The 19,680-nt window shown below is 51.7% G+C and overlaps 1 protein-coding gene across 3 annotated transcripts in view; it reads left to right on the forward strand.

Moving 5' to 3' along the window:
• Positions 1-9,178: 9,178 nt before the first annotated feature.
• The window catches only part of NEK6 (NIMA related kinase 6), an 82,951-nt gene continuing 72,449 nt past the window's right edge, over positions 9,179-19,680 (forward strand). The window contains exon 1 of one of the 3 annotated variants that reach the window (XM_010956154.3): positions 9,179-9,451. The gene's annotated coding sequence lies outside the window, so the exon portion shown is untranslated. Of the gene's footprint in view, positions 9,452-9,744; positions 9,903-10,120; positions 10,240-19,680 lie in introns of those variants that run through there. The other 2 variants (XM_074362206.1, XM_074362205.1) reach the window with 2 other exon arrangements.

A 19,680-nucleotide genomic window follows, 5' to 3' on the forward strand; every position in this document is an offset into this window, starting at 1 on the left:
GAGGCTCAGTCAAGGGGCCCTAGAGAGTCTGTTGGACAAAGAAACTGAGGAAGATACTCAATTGTACGGTTGGGACCAACATAGTGGGAGGTGGAGACACTGGTGACCCAGGCTCTCCTGGCTTCCATTCCAGCCCCAGTGTAACACCGAGATTACCCGCTTGCTCAGGAAAAACTCAGGGATGCTTTGGGAATAAGGGGCCTGGTTCTAGCACAAGCTCTGATGCTTACGTACTGTGTGATCTTGAGTAAAGCACAAATCCTCTCTGGGCCCTAGGGTCTCCAGATCCAGCATGAGGAAGCCAAGCTGATCCTCCCTGACCAGTCATGCTGTCTGGCCTCCTGGGAAACACAAGGGATTTGGGCTCAGGCAGAGCCAAGTTTGAGTCTCAACTTTGAGATGTATTGGACCTTTGACTTGGAGCCAGTGTTAAGCTCTGGGCCTTCATTTCCTCATCTCTAGAACGAGGACTTGATTGCGATGTCAATATTGTATGGAATAAACGAGAAAATTCTGGGGGGCTGGTCAAGACAATAAAAGCGGTAAGAGTCTTGGTCCCTCTCTCACCTTCTTATGGTGTCCTTTGCTTGCAAGTCTGTTCAGCTGCAGGGCCTTTGCTGAAGCTGGAGGTCAGTGGGGAGCGGGGAGGGAGGCTGCATCCTTTACTGCTCTCCTAGGACACTTTTGAGCATGCAAAGGGGCACTTCGAGTAATAAATAACTACAAGTCAGGGCTGTCCTGAGGAAACCAGAATCTAGGACCCCCTGGTGATGAGGAGAGGTGCTGAAATCGAGAAGGAGCTACAGAGAGGGGAGAGGTGGGAACAGGCACTGTGAGAAGAGGGCGTGAGGTCTCGAGCTGGCTTTAGGAAGTTTTCCTGCAGGACGTGCTGATTAGTTTAGTTCCCCTTGCCAGTGTTCCAGAAGAACTTCAATAAAGAGCTGCTCCGCTTTGCAGCAGTTTGGGAATTGGATTTGGGTTGGATGATTTTTTTTTTTAATCTCATGCATTTGCTTGCTGGCTGGTTGCTTCATTTTCTTCTTGGATGAGACTCCCTGCTGAGCCTGCTCTTGGACTGAGGGCAGGAAGGCCCAATTACAGCTGGGTTAGGCAGGTAAAGAGCTTTCCGATGCTCAGAAAACAATCATTGCTCAGTAAATATCCATCCCCTTCCATCTTCAGCTACAGTGCCCATGCATTGGGACCCTGTCCACGGTCGTCTCGAACCCCCAGACTCACCAGTGACTTCATATTCTCCAAGTGGTCTGACTCGCCACCCCTCCCCACACAAGAATCCTGAACCCAGAGTGCCGGAACTCCTCTGAGAGCCTGCCCGATTGGCCCTTTCCGCTTCCTTTCTTTTCCTCTCCAGTGGGGGCTGGGCTGGGATGCAGCTGGCGGGATTGGGGGGGCTCTCCCCCAGACTGCTACTCTGCACAGCCCCCTCAACGCGGCACACCCGGGTCTGCATTCCTCCATCCTTAATGCCTCCTCTGGGAACACAGGCTTTCAGAAATCTGAGAAGACCAACCAGCCGGTGCAGGCCAGAGGGAGGTGGGCCCAGACGGGTGGGGGAGTGAGAGAGGGGGGTACTTGGCTTCTGCCTTCACTGGAAACAGAAACCTCAGGCCTTCCCATCCCCTTTCAGCTGCTCTGGGCTTCCAGGCAAGGGAGAAAAGCGCGTTGGCTTTTGCTAAACCCACTTGGGGAGATGAGGGCTGGGAAAGGAAAGGAAAAGTTTGTAATGGTAGAGGACCTTCGCCACATCTACCTGGTATAAAATCTTCCACATCAGGGACCCTTCATTGCCCCTTAGGCTTCTAGAACAGCAGGGAAGACTACTAGCAGGACCAAATACAACCAGAGAGGTGACGCTATGGCCCAAGGTCACACATCCAGGAAGTGGAGGAAGGGCTGGGGCTCAAATCCAGGTTGGTTCTGCAGCACCACACTGCCTCCAAGTACACGTGTCCCAGGCACAGTTGGAATCCAGCCCTTCCAGCACACCTCTCCCTGGTTAACGTGCAAAATTCCTCCCTTTAGGGATTTATTCATTCCATTGATGTAAGACCCCACCCCCACCCCACTATACTCTGGGAATCTTAGAATTATGACTCACTTAGACCAGAAAGGATGGTTAGAAATTGATTTCTCCAACTCCTTACAGATGGGGAAACTGAGGGGGCCAGGACTTGCTCATGTCAGACCCAGAGCTCCAAAGATGCAGCCTGCTTCAGTGGCAAGAGTCTTGCCAGGGGGACAGTTTGAATCCTGACTCTGCCGCTTACTTTCTGGGTGATCTTGGACAGTGGATGTTACCTTTTTGAGCCTCAGTTGTCTCATCCATTAAATGGGGCTCATAATACCTTCATCAAAGGGGTGATGTAAAGATTAAAGGAGGTTCTAGGTTTGGATGCAGAGGCATAGTTCCTGGTGCACACAGTGGGTTCTTAGTACAAGCTGGCTGCCTTCCTCCTTCCCTAGCAAAGAAAAATGGAATTTTAAAGCACCAAGACCCAGGCCACCCCTTTACAGGGCCTAAGCGAGGGATAGTAGGACCCAGTGATGTTCGAGAGCTGGTTTGCGCTGGCTGATGAGAGCTGACTGTTAAATAAGAGCAGGTTGTTAAATATTTGGGAACCGCAGGGCAGTTGTTGACAGTTTTAAATCAGCTGTTCTGGGAGTACGTTACACCATGGAAATTGGCAGACGCTACAAATCAGGGTTGGTTTTTTTGTTTTGGTTTGGTTTGGTTTTGGTTTTAGTAAAGGCTGTGCCTGTGAGATGTATCTGCATATCTCTTATAAATTCAAGCTTCACTATTTCCCCACTGTGTGACCTTGAGCAAGTCACTTTACCTCTCTGAGACTTTTTGTCGGGCAGAGAAGCTGAGGCAAATACCCAGCAGAATGGGTACTGCAAAGGGAGGTAACCCTGGTACCCACCTCGGTGGGTGACGATGATTAAATGAAATGACAATTGTAAAGTGCTCGGTTCTGAGCCTGGTGAACTGTTGATATTGATATTATTTTCAGCCAGATGCTGGCCTGGTATCCTCACCTCATCCCAATCTGGTGAGAAAGTTATCATCATTTCCAATTTCCCAGTGAGGAAACTGAGGCTCTTGTTCATGAGTTAGCTGTATTGTTCAGGGCCATACAAACCAGGCTTTGAAGACTGGTCTGATTGGCTCCAAAGCTGCGTTTCTTCCAAGGCCTTTGGCCCCAGCCCAGTTCTGGGGGGCTGACTGCAGAGCTTGGGTTGTGGTATTTGGCAACTGGCTTCAGGCAGAACATGTGGGGCCAAATGCTGCCTAGCCCAGTTCGGCCTGAGCACCTCGGCTCAGAACCCAAAGTCTACAGCTCTGAGCCAAGCAGCACCCAAACATGCCTCCATCTTCAGGGGTCCTGGAGCCCCCAGACTCACTGTCTTTCCTCTGGTGTGCCCCTCTACCCACATACCCAATCTCAGGAGAATCACTCCAAAACTGCAATGGCTACCCTGGACTAAGTCCCTGAGAACATGGCTGAATGAGGGAAGATAGATTTTCCTTCCCAAAGATGGGTTAGACCCTCGCTGCTCCCATTCCTGGCACAAAGGGCTGCTTTGGGCTGGGGGCAGGGAATGGCAGTGCAACCCCCTTCTCAAAGAAACCCAATTGAACTTTTTCTTATTCCCTGCCCCCTGCCCTCTTCCTCCTTGCTCCCACTCCTACTTCTCCAGCCTCTAGTCTCCACCTGGTCCCACCTCCCCTTGCCCCCATGACAATCTTGGCATGCTCTGATGCCTGGAAAAATTACACCCATTCCTAGCAAACCAGGGGCAGGGCTGAGCTACCCAGGAACCAAATGCCTGTCCCCTCCTTCAGAGCACTTCCCTCATGTTTGGGATCTGGGATCAAAGGATGGATGGTGTTATCGGCCTTAAATCCAGAAGACCCCTTGCCTCCATCTTCTCTGTCTGTCAGCAGCCAGCCCCATGGGGTGTACAGGAGAGGCTTCAGGCCCAGAAAGAAGACTCACCTTAGCCAGATGTTTTGGGAGTTTCAGGAAGGGCAACTGGAGCCCTCATTTGACCCCCAAAGCTAAGTGGACACCTAGACGCCTGGTGGAGAAATATGACCAGCAGGGGACCCTACTCATTCAGTTCAAAGCAGAATTCTGGACTCATCAGATGCCCCCTTAACTTGTGTCTTGGACAAATTGTTTAATCTCTCCATGTTAATTCTCTCATCTGTAAACTTTCTCATCAGCAAAACAGATACCCACGTCACAAAGCCAATGTGTGGGTTACACAAGTGCATAACTCAGTGCCCGCCTGGCCGCTGATGGTTATTTATTCACCTGGCTGGTTATTGTTTCATTTGACATGAGTAACAGAGTGGCCATATAATTTATTGTCCAATCCAGGACACCACTGAGAGTGAAAAGCGACACTTGTCATTGATGCTGGGACAGTAAGCAGAAGCCTGGAGCGTGCTGGGCACGTAGGGACCTCCAGTCACGCCACAAATCTTGTGTCTCCCCCGTGCCAGGCTCTGGGCCGCTGCAGAAGGCCCAGGCGAATCCATCACCACCCCTGCCCCAGGAAGAGGAGAAAGGAAGCCATGACCACGTAGTCTCACTCAGCTCAATGTCAGGAGAGAACAGTCGTGCAGAAAGCAACGCAAGGCCAAAGTCCCAGTGCTCTGTGAGCTTATGAAAATCCTTCAGAGGCCAAAATAACATTTCCACTGTTCCCCATCTCCAAGTCTGGTGCCTCTCAGCAGCCACAAACGCCAGCCCTCCTACGCAGGAGCACAATGGTTTTGAGTGTTCCTAGCGGGGACTGACAGAGCCCTCACTCCTTTGTTAGTTTAGGATAAATAGTCTCTGCATCTCAGTTTCCTCATCTGCAAAATGGGCAACAATTAGTACCTCAAAGCGTGGTTGAGGAGCTCAGTTACGAGAACACGCGTGAATGGCACAGTTCTCGGTGTTCATTACGAGTCAGGATTCGAATCTGTTTGCTGAAACACACGTACTGGAGGGTGAGGGAGGGAACTGCAGGCAGGTAGCGGGATGTGGTAACATCAGTGGGTGGCACTCTGCCTCTCACTGGCTGCATGGCCTTGAGCCAGTCCCATCTGTAAAGTGAGAGTCGGTGTAACAATCCCCAAAGCCCCCCGCCCCGCTGTCCCTTAATTGAAGGCAGTTAACTTATGTTGTTCCCACATTCCAGGGCCTCCTGGGTGTGGGGTCTACCAGGTCAAACCTCTAGCAGACTCGAAGTTGGCAACTGTCGCTGCCAAGAGCTGGAGGAGATAACTGTTTAGCAGGCCCTATCGCGGGATCAGCAAAGCATGAAAGGCTTACAAGATACTTCCCTCTGGGCAGGAAGAGCCCTGACACCCTGCGCTTAATGTACCGTTCCTTAGAGCATTGTCTTAGCTTTCCCAGATCTTCTGGCCCAAGAGTGCAGCATTTAACTCTTCAGCAAGCATTTTCAGAAATACACTTTCATGTGACCACCGTCCTCCTCTGACAGAGGCTGACTGCCCCCATTTTACAGATGAGCAAACTGAGGCCCAGAATGAAGAAGCAGATTGCCTGAACTTGCACAGCTGAGTTTTCAAGTTTCAGAAGAACCCATGTTTGGGCCCTTTCATTGACCCTGCACAACCCTGGAGCTGAGAATAAAAAGAAAGCAAGCAAGAAAAATTAGCTCCAAAGCCAAACCTCACAAATGAATTTGAGAGCTGTTGGAGAAATATATCTCTCCATTGTCGTCTGTTTTTCTGGTCCCCCAGTGAGACTGTAAGTCCCTGAGGACCATGGCTGGAACTTCTGTCATCTCCTGCAGTGCTTAGGACAGTACACGGAGCAGTGGCTTGCTAAATGTGGGTTAAATGCAAATATTTTGGGACACTATACAGTAATAAAAAAGGGAATAGCACTTCATGGATTAATAGGAAGTAGTCTCTAAGAAGTGAAGGAAACACAAGGTTTACAGCAATGTGGATCGGATGCTATCATACATGTGAAAAAGAAAAATATATACACACACATATACATACATACATATGTATATACACAACCACACAAAACACATTGTCTGGGAACAGAGTGTGTTTGGTAACACCAGTTCCCTCCAGGGAAAAGGAGGTACCTAGGGATGAAGGTAGAAAGGAAAGTTTTCACCCCATGCCCTTCTGCACCTTTGAACTTTGAACTGTGGGCAAATATGATCTATTCAAAAATAAATAAATATTTTCAAAATTAAACAAGCTAAAAATAATGTTTGTTACTTTTAAAAGTGAGCCACATGATGGCATGGAGGGGAGTGATGCTTCCTGCCAAAATGTTCATTGCACTGAGCAACAGGAAATCCTAGAAGGTCAAGGTCGCATTTTGCCAGTCAAGAAACTGACCCAGGGTCACACCAGGAGTGAAGGGCAGAGCTGGGGTAGGAGGGAGCTCTGAAAGCCCTAACTCCAGTCCTGACTCCTTCCCCAGCCAGCTGGGTTTGCTGCTCCTGAAAAGCCCCATAAACTCTTGTGAAAGTCCTCGGTCAGATACACAGACACCAGGATGTGGAGAAGAGCCCAGCAGACAAGAGGCCCCTGTCTTGTAATGTAAAATCTGAATCCCCCAATGGGGAGACCTTTGCAAACAACCAGAGTGACCCTAAAGCTAATCATTTAAACCAAGACACTTTGGGGAGTGAAAAATGGTGTTGTTAATAATCACACCTGGACTACAATTACAGACAAAATTCTTGGGAGAAACCAAACCATCCCCCACAAATGTCCACCATCAGGAAGCTGGCAAGAGGACATTTTGGACAAAGGGCCTTCAAAGAACATGGTCTGATCCTAGTACTTTGTGCCTCCCCCTCCCCTGACTACCAATCCCTCCAAATATTGACAATAATATCGGTTCTGGGTAAACCTGGGTTCCAATCCGGGCTACATTAAAATCACTTTATTTCTCTGAGCCTCAGCTTCTCTGTCTGTAAAACAGGAATCCTGACCCTTATCTCGAGGGATGCTGGCAGGATGAAAAGTCTCATGCAGAGCCAGGCATGGAGAAGGTGCCCAGCAAGAGGAGTTTCTTTTCCCCTAATGCAGAGAGATAATGAAACGACACAGGCTTAATCCTGAAACTCTTGGGGGCTAACGGAGAGCCTTTCTTCCAGACCAGATTCACAGATGCCACGTGGGAGGAAGTGTCAGGCACTGTGTGCAGGGAGATGTTGATTCTAATTCTGGGAGTCGTTTTGCAAAGCACCTCTACACAATGACTCATATGGGGACTCAGAAAAAAATCCTTTGCATTAAAAACCAAAGTTGAGTGGGGCTCAGGTTGCATTGTACCATTTCTCTCTACCTATCCCTGCCCTGGCCAGGGTAGTATGGGTCGTGCAGGGAATTTGGAGGGGCAGAGTTTAACCTGCTTTTCCCCAGCATGTCACCAGTGGTTGGGCCCTGGCCAGAGGGAAGGAAGTAGGCGATGAGGAAGAGGAAGGCCAGGAAAACAGGGTGGAGATGACTTATCCTACCACCCCCCAAGTCTTGCTGCAGAACCCTCCTGTATCTAGAAACCTACAGCGAATGCCCCACCCACTCCTGTTCTTGAGTTATAGTCCCAGAGGGAGGGAAAGGGGTGGCCAGGGCTTCATTCCCCTAACACTCAGCAGCAGCCAACAGCTGGCCTGCAGCCAGACCCATCTCTGCTCATAGAGGCTGGCTGTGTGACCTGGGGAGCATTTCTTAACCTCTCTGAGCCTCCATTTTCTAATTGGCAAATGAAGATTTTGGGAGTACCTGTTACAGGGGTTGTGAGGCTGGGAACGGGCTTTGCAAACAGTAGACTCTTACACAGATATGTGCAGGGCCCCACTGCTTCTCTTCTCAGGGGTCTGGTGCTGCTTCTAAAGATTCCTTCAAAGAGGAATTTCAGGTTCTTGCTCTGAAGTGTACCAGATGGTTCTCAGAGGCCTCTCCTGCACACAGAAGACCTCTTCCCTCACTCCTTCAGATGGTCCTCTGTTCAAATGTCACCTCATCAGAGAGGACTTCCCCCAATGCCCTCTATGAAAAATCACCCCTGGGCTCTCCTCCTCCTTCCTTGCTTTATTTTCTCCACCAAACCTATTTTCCTTGCCATACCAGGTAAATTTCTTCCCCCCCAACCTCCACCACCAGATCGAAGCCCCAAGACAGCCTGGGCTATGTTTTGTTCATGACTGTATCCCAGTGCCTAGAACAGTACCTGACCCATAGAAGGCGCTCGGAGATATGCGTCAGGTAAATGAATGAATGAATGAGGGTTTGTTGCAGGAATAGAGCCAGTATCACCAATCTGCTAGCAACACTGCAACATACTGTCTCAGAACTTCTATTTCTTTCTATTATTTTATGCAATGTTTATTTCTTGTATTTAACTCTTCAATCTATCTGGCATTTATTGTGAAGTATATCATGTGAGGTGAGGTTGTAAACAGATCCGCAGCTGACAGCGAACCAATTTGCAGAATGATCCATTTCATCACCGTTGGTTTGTGGAAGGGCTGGTTCCACGGGACTGGCTGCTGCCCCATCAGCAGCACAGAGCGATGCTGTTCACATTCATGAGGGGTGACTCCTAGGTCAGGCACACAGGCACTGGAACCAGACAATCTGCAGTCCAGTTTCTAGCTCAACCACTTACCAGCTGGATGACTTTAGGCAAAAGAATTTGCTTCCCTAAGTGTCAATGCTAGGCCTCACTTACTCCATCTGTAAAATGGGCGTGAAAGTAGCATAAAGCCTCCTTCATGGAGTGGCTGTGAGTCTGAACAGCAACAGGCAGGCAAAGAGTGCAGCCACAAGTCTGGCACACAGTAGGTGTTCAGTTGGTGTCGTTATTGTCCTAGACCACAGCTAGTTGAAACATGCTCACTCACTGGGCAAACAAGGCCCAGTGGGCAACCCCCCCGTGCCCAGCCGAGACCAAGCTGGGCTGCTGGCAAGGAGTCAGCATCAGTCTCTGGTTCCTGCCCTCCTGGTAGACACAGCAGTTTTGTATGTGGAGAAGCAGCGAGTGTGGAAACAGGAACTGTCTGAGACAGGAGCGTCCCCTTAGGTGGTGGTGAGGGGGTTGGGGCACTCTTAGGAAGTGAAGCAAGGAACTGAGCTGCTGCCTCTGGAACCCCATGCAGACTCCGTCTCCTTAGAGGGGGCATTAAGCATTCATTAACTTAGGTCTTCCAGAAACCTCTGTGCAATGACTCGTACTGGTCTTGGGGTCCACAGGAAGTGGGGAGCTCCAGATGAAGAGACGTTGGCCCTTTGACTGCAGGGAGCAGCGCCTTCAACACATGGAGATACCCCTGGAGCCTACTTCAGAGCCCGCATTCAGCAGGTGCAAAATAAGCGCTTGTTGATTAGCCGATTTCTGTAAGACCACGGCTGTGACAGGAGAAATATTAGGTGAGGAGAACCCAAAGATGCGTGGGAGGGGTCCACGGGGGTCGACTGACTGCAGACCCTAATCCTAAGTGTCCAGAGCCAGAGAAGGAGAGTTGCTGGGCCTGACTCATTCTGTGAGTATGGGCCTCAGTTTCCCCAGCTTTGAAATGGGGAGGGGATCCTCGGCTAAGTGGACTGGGGAGGGTGGGGGGATCTGGGCGTAGTGAGAGCGCCGCCCAGGCGCCCCCCGAGCCTGCGTGGCGGCAGCGCGCACGAGCGCAGGGGGCGGCGCGGCCCCGCGGCGGGGAGGGGCGGGAGCGCGCGCGCGGGCCCGCGCAGGCGGCGGCGGAACCCAGCGGACGAGCGTGCGGCCGCGGCGCCGCCAACTCGTGTGGGACCCACCGCTTCTGCCTGCCGCCCGCCGGTCCGCGCGCCGGTCCTCCCGCCGGCAGCCGAGCCCGCCCGCGAGCTGGTGAGTGGCCTGGGGCCGGGGACCGGCCGGATCGGGCCGGCGCGGGCCGGGAAGGGGCGGGGGCCGGGCCGCGGGGCCGTCACCCACACCCGGGCCGAGCGGGGTGCGCGTGCCCCTGCGCGCGCGCCTGAGGCTCCGCGGGGTAGAGCGGGCGGGTGTGCTCGGAGGTCGGGGCGCGCGTGAACGTGCAAGTCTGAGTATGGCCTGGGCCGTGCGTCCAAGCGTGCGTGGGCGGCGTGTCCCTGTGTCCCTCGGGGTTTGTTCGCAGGCGTGTGCGTCCGTGTCTGTGGCTGAGTTGGTGCGTGTGCACACCGGAGAGTCGGGGGCGCGGGGTTTGGTGAGTGCCAGGCTAGCGGGCATGGCTCCCATTTATCCGTTTATTGAGTATTTACTATGTGCCAAGCACTTCATGTGGGATCTCATTTTTGTGACCGCGTATGTGTGGATTCTGGGGGTATGTGCGTGCGCGCACGTGTGAATGTTCACAGTGACTTGTGTGCGTATTTACCAGCCCAAGAACACAAAAGTGTGCCTTTGTGGATGTGAGTGTGTACTTTGTGTACAAGAGTGTGTGAGTATGATTACTATGGAGGCTGAGGGACCCCCTTTGCGCCCACCAAGCCTACTGCATGATGTGCCAGCTGCTGGCCCGGATGCCAGGGAGCTGGTGGAGAGACGCAGGCCTGGTGGGGACACCCAGTGGGTGCTGGGCCTTGTTTGGTGAATGAGAGGCCAGAGATCAGTTCCAAATAGCCCAGGTGCGCCTGGCAAGGGGTCAGCCTCCAAGCCAGGCCTGGGCAGAGCCACTGGCCAGACCCTCTATGGGGCTCCAGACTGAGCTGCGGCTGTGGTGGGCCTGAGAGCCTATTGGCCTGGCACTGGAAGACTTGTATTCAGTCTTCCTAAATACTCTTCTGGGTTCCCTGACTCTGTTCTTGCCACTCTCTGTCCCTGGTGACTTTTACCTGTTCCCCCAGGCCTGGGGTGGGGCTGACCCTGGGGAGACCACGGGTCTGGGGACACTTGTCTGTATCTGGGGGATCTCTTTCTGCCTTCCTTGCTAAGTAGATAGATATTCATCTGACTTATTTGTATTGAGCCTGGGCTCCAAGTGTGAGCCCCCAAGACAGGAACAGATTGATCACAACAGGCTTGGGACACCATCTTCCAAGGTCTGTCCTTGTGGTTTTGACGGACAGTTTCTTTTGTGCTTTATAATTGTTGAAAATCTCTGCAGTCAAAAGTCTTAATTGCTTTAAGGCAAACTTTAGAAACTCTGGAGCTCCCTAGTTCCTCTGGATTGTCAGAATTCAGCTTGCCTTTCCAAGGGAACATGTCGTCTTAGGAGCTCAGTGTGTGCGCAGGCGAACCTTGGAGGCACATTTAAAAACCGTGGCGTTAATGGAAGAAGAATTTCATTGAAAGGGATGCGGAGCCGGCTGGAAGCGCCTGTTCCCAACGCAGCAGCCTACCGAGTGAACTTTGGACGTCTTCTTTTTGCAAACAAAACCTGGAAGGAAACAAAAAAGACCCACATTCTTTTTCTTTTTTGTCCTAAAAGAATGAAAAGAAACACTTCTGGGTGTGCTGGAAATGCTGCCTCCCCTTCCCCCAGCAAGGAAGGCCAGGCCCTCCTTCGGTCCCCCACCCCCAAATAAAATATGCCTGTGGGGAGCTGTGGATGAGTCACTCCCTGGCAGAGAGCCCCACGGGCAAACATTTGGGAAGGTTCTTGCCTAACTTCCCAGAAGAAAGGCCCAGGATTTAAAATGGTCCCTGTGGTTTGTCAGCCTCTGCCGTCCCGTCTGCTTCGGAAATGGCTAAAAAGTAGTTTCTGCCTCCACAAAAAAAAGTCTCAGACTTAAGCAGCAGCCCAGGTTGGTCTGGGTATAGGGCCGTTCAGGTTTCAAGAAACAGAGCTCCTGGCTTTGTCAGATGGCACTTCTGGACGCTTCAGGCAAGGATGGAGCAGGGAAAGGGGAAAGGAAGTCAAGTTTATGGAGCACCCACCGTGTGCCAGGCACTCTTCCGGGCACCACAATCCTCCTAAAAGTCAGGCTGCAGAGGATGGCTTTTCGTTTTCCGTGCATAAGGAAATGAAGGTTCAGAGAGGTCACACACCAGTTTTTGCCTTCTGAAGGTGCATAGACTGGGCGCTGAGTGCTTTAACATACATACACTGTTTTAATGTTCAATGTGAGGGAGGGGTTTTTATCCCCATTTTACAGATAAGATAACTGAGGCTCAGAGATGAAATGATGTACATACTTTTATGAAAGTAGCCCTACAACTAATAACCACCATTTATTGAGGGTAGGATACATCCCAGGCACAGTACCAAAAGCTTTAGTTGCCTTATTTCACTCAGTCCACACACCAGCACCACGAAATGGGAACAATTGTGATGCCCATTTTACAGATGAGGAAACTAGGGCACAGAGAGATTAAGTAATGTGCTGAAGATCATGTGCTAATGTGTGGTTGTCCCTGGATTTCAACCCAAGCTTGACTGAGCAGAGCCCATGGACTTTCCACTGAACCTGGAAAGTCGTGGTCACCGTGTGCCATGTGTCTGGCCCAGTGCGAAGGTCCAGGCTTGTTATCCAGATCTTACTGAGAGGAAGATGGAGGTTAAGTAACTTGGGCAGGGTCGCAGACTGGCAAATGGCCAAGGCAGAATTGGAACTCGTATCTCGGATTCCAGAGTTGAAGTTCTTCACTTTAAGCCAGGCCTGTCTGCCTTTGTCCTGCTGCGGATTAAGACATGCTGGGTTTCTTGCTGGGCTCCAGACTTCTGGGAGAGGTCTTCCTGAAGGCACTGCCCTCCTTCCTCACCCATCCTTGCCCCTCTGGTGCAGATGGCCAACACCCAGGTCCAGAACTGTCCCATAGAAAGGGCCACAGTTCGCATTTTTTCTTACCCCTGCCAGAGATTGGTTTCAGAAGGGAAGTGTCAAAACAATTGGCAAAAAGAGAAGAATATTCCCTTCCTCTTCTTGGGTCAGACCAAGCCAGGGAGCTGGAGGGTGGAGAGGAGAGGGCCCTGGTGAGTCATCCCAGATTAAATATGGGTTGGCACCTCCAGGCTTGTGTGGGGAGGAAGCAGGCTGGGACACTGCCCTCAGGAAGAGCCCAGCGTTCTGACCCCGATGATGGAGAGTTACCCCCACGGGGCCTGACTCTCAGTTCTGAGTATCTGACAACAGCATCATTTCTACATAGGCTTCTTGTCACTTGCCATTTCAGTTCCATGCTCTCTTTCTTCCTGTTCATTTCCATTTATATCACAGTTTATACTACGTTGTATTTGAAAGGAATGTTGTGTGCGAAGACCTGTGTGGTTTGGGGTGTGTGGTGCCCCTGAGAGTGTCCTTTGGTGTTGAAAGGAAAAGGTATTTCTCTCCCTTCCCAGTGTGTTCTGCAAATTGATGAACATTTGCAAATTGCTTTGAGATGCGTTAATTTAAGGTGTGAAATAATAGATCTTGTGCGAAGGCCCAGCCACGTTTCTGGCATTGATGGATTTCTCTCCCGTCTGGCCTGTGATTTGGGGAGGTAAAAATAGTCCTGGTTTCTGCATTTTTATCTCTCTCTCTCTCTCTTTTTTTTTCCTGCTGACGTCATTCTTAGGAAGCGGTTTTGCACATGCCACGGGCCACTCCTTGGCCATGGCCTTGGATGGTGGTCAGACCTCAGAGCTCTGGGAAAAGGGTGCTCCTGGAGTGAAGGGCTTGTCTGGGTGGTCTGGGCACCCCTAGGTGCCTGTGAAATTTGCTTTGAAATGAACGGGTGGTGGATGCCACACTTGGCCAAAGACCCTCAGTGGCTTTTAGGTAGTTGGCCATTTTCTCATTTCTGACTCTCGGGTAGTGACAAGATAGCCTTTCGGGAAAATGTTTAAAAAGAAAATATCAGACCAGTGGCCTCACCCCTCCCTGTCTGAGCTAGGTGACAGACACACAGCCCCTTCCTTTGGCCAAAACTGAATTAGACCAGCGGCCTCCTCAGACTTGACTTCCAGACAGGAGCTGACAGTGGGGCAAACCAGTTGGTGGTGTAATTTCCTGTGACGCTCAATTTGGGAACTTGAACTTGGAGAGTGAGCTAGCATTTTGACATCTGTCCCTCTCACAGGACTTGCCTGTGTGGAAACAAGACCCTCATACATGGCCTCTGCCGCTGTCTCCAGTTCTGGATTTTTCCACAACTTCGGGGGTGGTCCGGTGGCAAAGGCCGGGTGTTCTAGCCAGGCCTTCTTGGCATCTACCGGCAGGATCACTGCACCCCCAGACCCGGCTCAAGTCTGGAGCTGGCTCTGCTTAGAGGGAGGGGGGCCGGTGAGGGGCCACCAGAATTGAAAGGTGGCCAGCCGGGATCTGAAATGCGTTCTCCGTTCCAGCAGCCTTGATCCGCGTGGAGCCGGTCTTTCTTTCTCTTAGACATCTGTGTGATGGTGACCTCACAGAGAAGAAAAAGGGGCTTTATGTAGGAATTCCACAGAGTGTGAAGGAATCCCGACAAGGGAAGGGGGAGGGAGGCTGCCCTTGAGAGCCCGCAGGGCCTGTGTTTCCCGGAGTTGTTTAACCCTCACACTTCAGAATTAGGCTGGGGGAGGGGGCCGGGCTGGACCCTAGTGAACAAGGAGCCGTTGAAGGAGAACGTTTCAGGTCCCTGAGTTGCAGTTGAGGCCCGTTCTCACCATCCCCGTTTCCCCAAGGCCTGCCCTCTCTGGTTCCTGGTTGTCCCCAAAGCCTTTGAAACTGGGGGTTGTCAGGAAGAGACGTGCAGAGGGACAGAGTTACTTTACGAACCACTTTCGGCTCTGATCAGTCCCAGCTGTGGAGGAGGAATTCAGTAGTCTTGCCATCTGGAGAAGAGCTGTGTGCCCATTTTACAGGATGGAAACTGAGGCCCAGGGAGGGGAAGGCACCCACCCACAGTCACGTTCAGAACTTGAGCTTTGGCACCAAATAAGTGAGGTGGGAGGTCCAGACCTGCCACTTATGAAGTTGTTCACCTCTGGGAGCCTCAGTCTCCTCACCTGGAAAACAGGGACAGTATTATGACCCCCTAAAGTCTGAGGGAAGAACTAAGTAAAATAATGCATACAGAATGCTCAGAATGTGAGTGACACTTCGTGAGGGCTTGATGAAAGACTAGGAACTATTTAATTAGCAAGGACCTGCCCGGGATCACAGGGCCGGGGAGGTGGTCTCTTTGTCGGGGGTGCTTTCAGTGTCCCTGTATCTTGAGGTTGGAAACAAGACTGAAGCGGGTGTCAGGGGGCCCTCCAGTTGCCACTGAAGCACTTTCCTATGATCATGACCCTCAAAATAGACCAAGAGGAGACAGTGGCAGTTTGGAAAGAGGCAAGCTTTAAATGTCAGGGTGGCCCTGGGCATCTCAGGAAAATGTGTAAAAATCAGTATTTTGCTTTCCTGGCCACCCACCACCCGGAAGGCGAGGAACGTGAGCCTAGTAAGTGTTTGGTGTGTCCTCTTGGAGTCGGAGGGTCTCGGGAGGCCCCGAGAGCTGTGTCAGCCACGGTGTGTTATTAAGCAGGGCAGATGGCTCATTAATTATTTACATGGCGTCGGCCCCATCAGAGGTCTGTGCCCACAGAGCGGCTGGCATAGACCCGGGCTGGGGGCAGGCAATTCTTGGTCGGAGGTAAGCAAGTGGCCCTCTCCCCAAACAGGGTTCCCAAGGAGGGTCTGCACAGCAGGGCTGAGGGAGTCTGTGCGTGTTTGGCGCCTGCTCTTAAGCCACTGGGGTTCCCTTGGGCTGGCTTGTTTTCCCTGAGGCTAGGGAGAGGCGGTTCCTTGTCCCCAGGAGTGGCAGCTGTCCTGTGGGCCTTTGTCCGGCTCTTTACATCCGAGGCCCCCCCCCACGGTGTATGTGGTGAGGGGAGAGCCTCAGCGGGCCCCGGCGATCTTTGAATCTTCTCCTGCTTCATGTGGCCCAGCCTCTACTTCCTCATCTGTAAAATGGGCCAGTATCACTAGGCTCAAGGCTTTTGATTCCCAGGCACCATTTGGGATGATTTGCCTTCAAAATCCAAATTTAGGATTAGACTTCTGAAAAGAAAGGGCCTGGGATCAGAGCCTTCCCTGAAAGGCCACAAAGGATGAGGGACGTGAGCTCCTGTTGGGGGAAGGAGGGGCGCACACCGACCCCTCTCTCCAGCCACAGCCCTTCTCCGGTTACCTGTTTTTCATAAGGAGGTTTTGCTCAGGAGTCATTTTAAGAAAAGGGTGTTAGGTGAAATATTCAGAATCTATAAGTCCGTAGAGACAGAAAGCAGAGTGGTGGTGTTCAGGGGTGGGAGAGAGGGGAGAACGGAGAAACTGCTTGATGGGTACGGGGTTTCCTTTTGGGGTGATGAAGATGTTTTGGAGCCTAGGGAGAGGTTGTGGTTATTACACAACACTGAATGTACTAAATGCCACTGAACTTTTCTTTAAAATGGTTAATTTTGTTATGTGGAAAAAATTTTTCGAAGAAAAGTTTCTGATACATAAAAGTAAAATGTTAAGAGCCTCTCATTTTATCAACAGGAGAATGAGGCCCAGAGAGAGGCTGTGATCAGCCTAAGATGGTCCGTGCGGGCCATGGCTGCTCTGTGGCTGAAATCAGATCATCCTCCCAACTTTCAGGCCAAGGATCTGATCATGGCACCTGGGCCCAGGCTGTGGGTGAAAAGTTTGACGCAGAGACACAGACTATTTGCTGTTGTGTGGGTTGAGGGGACTTGATTTTGTTAACCAGATAACGCCCTTACCCGCTGCTCTGCGGTCATCAGTCCAGTCACTCGCTCAGGAAACCTGACGTTCTGGGCCCGCGTTATGCTGGGAGCTAGCACGGAGACCCTCTAACGGCCCCACCGCTGGGCCCGTCACCACCTGGTAGGGACAGGAGTTGTGTCATCACCCCCTCTGAGGTGCCTGTGAACCGTCTGCAGTGGACAGCCTTTGGGACTCACTCTCTGGGGAAGTGGGAGGGCTCCCAGGAGGGCAGGGCTCTGAGCCAGCCTTGAGGGAGACAGGAGGGTGTTGGAGGCCTGGTGGCCTGAGGAGGCTGGGGTGCAGGGCAGGTAGACCGCTAGGTGGGGCCATGGGATGGGGATCTGCTGCGGGCAGACCCCAGGCAGTGCGAAGCCAGGAGTTTCCTGCCTCTTCCTCAGCCTTTGAGCCCTTGAATAGACCCTTTGTACCGGGCACTTACCACATGTCACATTCTGTTCTAACCTTTCACATGGATTAACTCCTACAAGTTTGTGACATACGTACCATTACGCCCATTTAATGGACAAAGAAACAGACGTAGAGAATCCAGGACACATGGTGCTTCATTACCATTACTGTGAGTGTTGTGAGAATTCCGTGCCATGGGGGATCTGGCCTGAGGCGTCGGAGGGCAGAAGCTGCCGTCTGGAAGTGCCCGTTGTGTGGGACCTGAGTGGTGGCCAGGCCCAGGGCCTGGGAGAGGGCGTCCTAAGCAGCTGGAAGAAAAAGCCTGCATTCAGGGGCACATGGTGGTAGAGGAGGCTGCCCGGACACACCAAGACCTGTGGGATTTGGTCTTTATTGCAAGAGCAGTGGGCCCCTGCTACTTCTGCAGCCCTACTTCTCAACAGCCTCCCCTCGCTCACTCTCCCCCAGCCACATGGCCTCCGTATCTTCCCTCAAATGTACCAGGTCCATTTGAACCTCAGAGCCTTTGCACATGCTGTCCCTGCTTCCTGAAATCCTTTTCCTCCTGATATTCCCATGATTTGCTCCTAGCTTTCATCAGGACACTGCAAAAGTCACTTCTCCAAAGAGACCCCACCACCCCTGCCCTATCAAAATTAATCCCTTGCCCTTCACTCCCTATTCTCTGACCTATTTTTCTTCAGGGCTCTTACCCGTCCCTGACATTGTGTGTTTGTTGTCTGCCTCCCAGACTGGAATATGAGTGCCAAGAGGGTGAGACTTGGTCTGTGGACCACAGCTGTATCTCAGAGTCCAGCACCGTGTGTGGCACATAGTAGGTGCCCCATTAATATTTGTTGAATGAATGGCAAGTTTTAAGTGGGTAAGTGGCAGGATCCTTGAAGAATATTTATACGGAGTTCCTGATGCTGGTGGCAAACTTGACTGGCTGCAAAGGCCCTCCTGCCTCCTCCCAGTGGGCAGCAGAGGGCTGAGTTGTGCCTGCCTGACCCTCCCCTGTGCAGAGAAGGTGTCTTAGAGAAAGGCTCATCCTTGGATTATTCCAAGTAGGAGGAACCTAAGCCCAGAGGTTACGAGGGGTTTCCTTCTTTGACCCTTTTCTGCAGAGGTGGCTCTTGAATGTCTGTAGAGGAGGGGCTTTGGGTAGGATTGTGTAGGTGCCGTGTCTGAAGGTTGCATTTTCTATCAAGCACACTTATTTTTCAGAGGGCATATCTTTTGGGGGTTGCTTAGGGAAGGGGAAGGGTTAACCCTCCCAAGCCACCACTGTGCACAGACATTGCTATGCAGCAGATGAGCAGGAGCCCAAATTCTGCCCCAGCCCAGGAAACAGGGAATCCTGGATTGAGACAGGAAATGATTCCCTAGCTGGTATAACCTTGGCGGGCCACTAGGGTGGTGCCCAGATGGCAGGACCGCTGGGCACCACATGGCAGACAGACAGGGAGCCCACCCTATGCGTTTGGCAGGTCCATCCAAGTCCAGCCGGATTTGGTTACATCGGGATCTCAAGCATGGACTTGGCGTGCCTGACTCAGTGCGTGTGCATTTCCTTTGTTCATCTCCCCCAGAAATTTTAGTGGCCTCTTGTGTTTGTTTTAAATGCCAGCCTCCTCAGCCAACCCCAGAGGAAAGGAGGACTCTGATTTTTGTCAGAGGCTGGGAACATGGGTGGGGGCTGCCCGCTCTTGAAGGCTGACAGCACGCCATTTGGGGAACACACAAAGAAAATACTTTGACTCCAAGCTACCTGCTTTTGTTTGCACCTGCTCTTGTGATCTCCCTGGACACAGTGTTGATCATCTCTAGGTGAGGCACATGATGACCACCGTTTCCAAACGCCCCAGAAGACAGTGGTCTGTAAAAGTATTGTATTAACATCTGGGGACAGGAGAGACAGTTTGGAAGAAGCTGTTTGGTCACTGGTGTGTGAGAAGTTCTTGGATGCTCGAATGGCTTAGAGGGTGGCATCTTAGAAATTGCACAGTGCTGAAAATTCTGGGACATATGGTCACTGTGATGTGCTAATGTTAGCAATCGAGATATTTAATTACCCAGAAAAACCCCTCTGCCTACCCAGTACGGGTTACTGGAGCGCCTTTATTTCTCAGGAGGGAGGGCTTACAACAGTATCATTCGGACCAGCAGACAGGGAGTCATTATCCCTCATTCCTTTGTTAGCTAATTAAGTGATTTATCTGGTCACGCATTTATTCCTTCAATTGCTGTTCATCCAGCAACATTCACTGGATCCCACTCCGGGCCTGGCCTGGTGCTGGGCGGTGGGATGGAATGAAACAAGACAGCAGATGTGACTGAATCCCCGCTGGGTGCCAGCCCATTGGGCGGTGCTGCAGGCTGCAGGTGAGTGAATTCATTTCCCAGTGGATGTTTACCAAGCACCTACTATGCACAGACCTGTGGAGCTACAGAAAGGAAAAATGACAGAGCCCGAGTGACTTGAACTCTTGCCCCATCTTACAGGGTTTTTTGAGTCCTAGCCCTCTGCTGGCTGTGATAAAGCCAGCCAGCCACTGTTCACAGGCCACAGGATGACATCCCCA

The sequence above is a fragment of the Camelus bactrianus genome, chromosome 4 (assembly GCF_048773025.1).
Source record: "Camelus bactrianus isolate YW-2024 breed Bactrian camel chromosome 4, ASM4877302v1, whole genome shotgun sequence".
NCBI classification, from domain to species: domain Eukaryota; kingdom Metazoa; phylum Chordata; class Mammalia; order Artiodactyla; family Camelidae; genus Camelus; species Camelus bactrianus.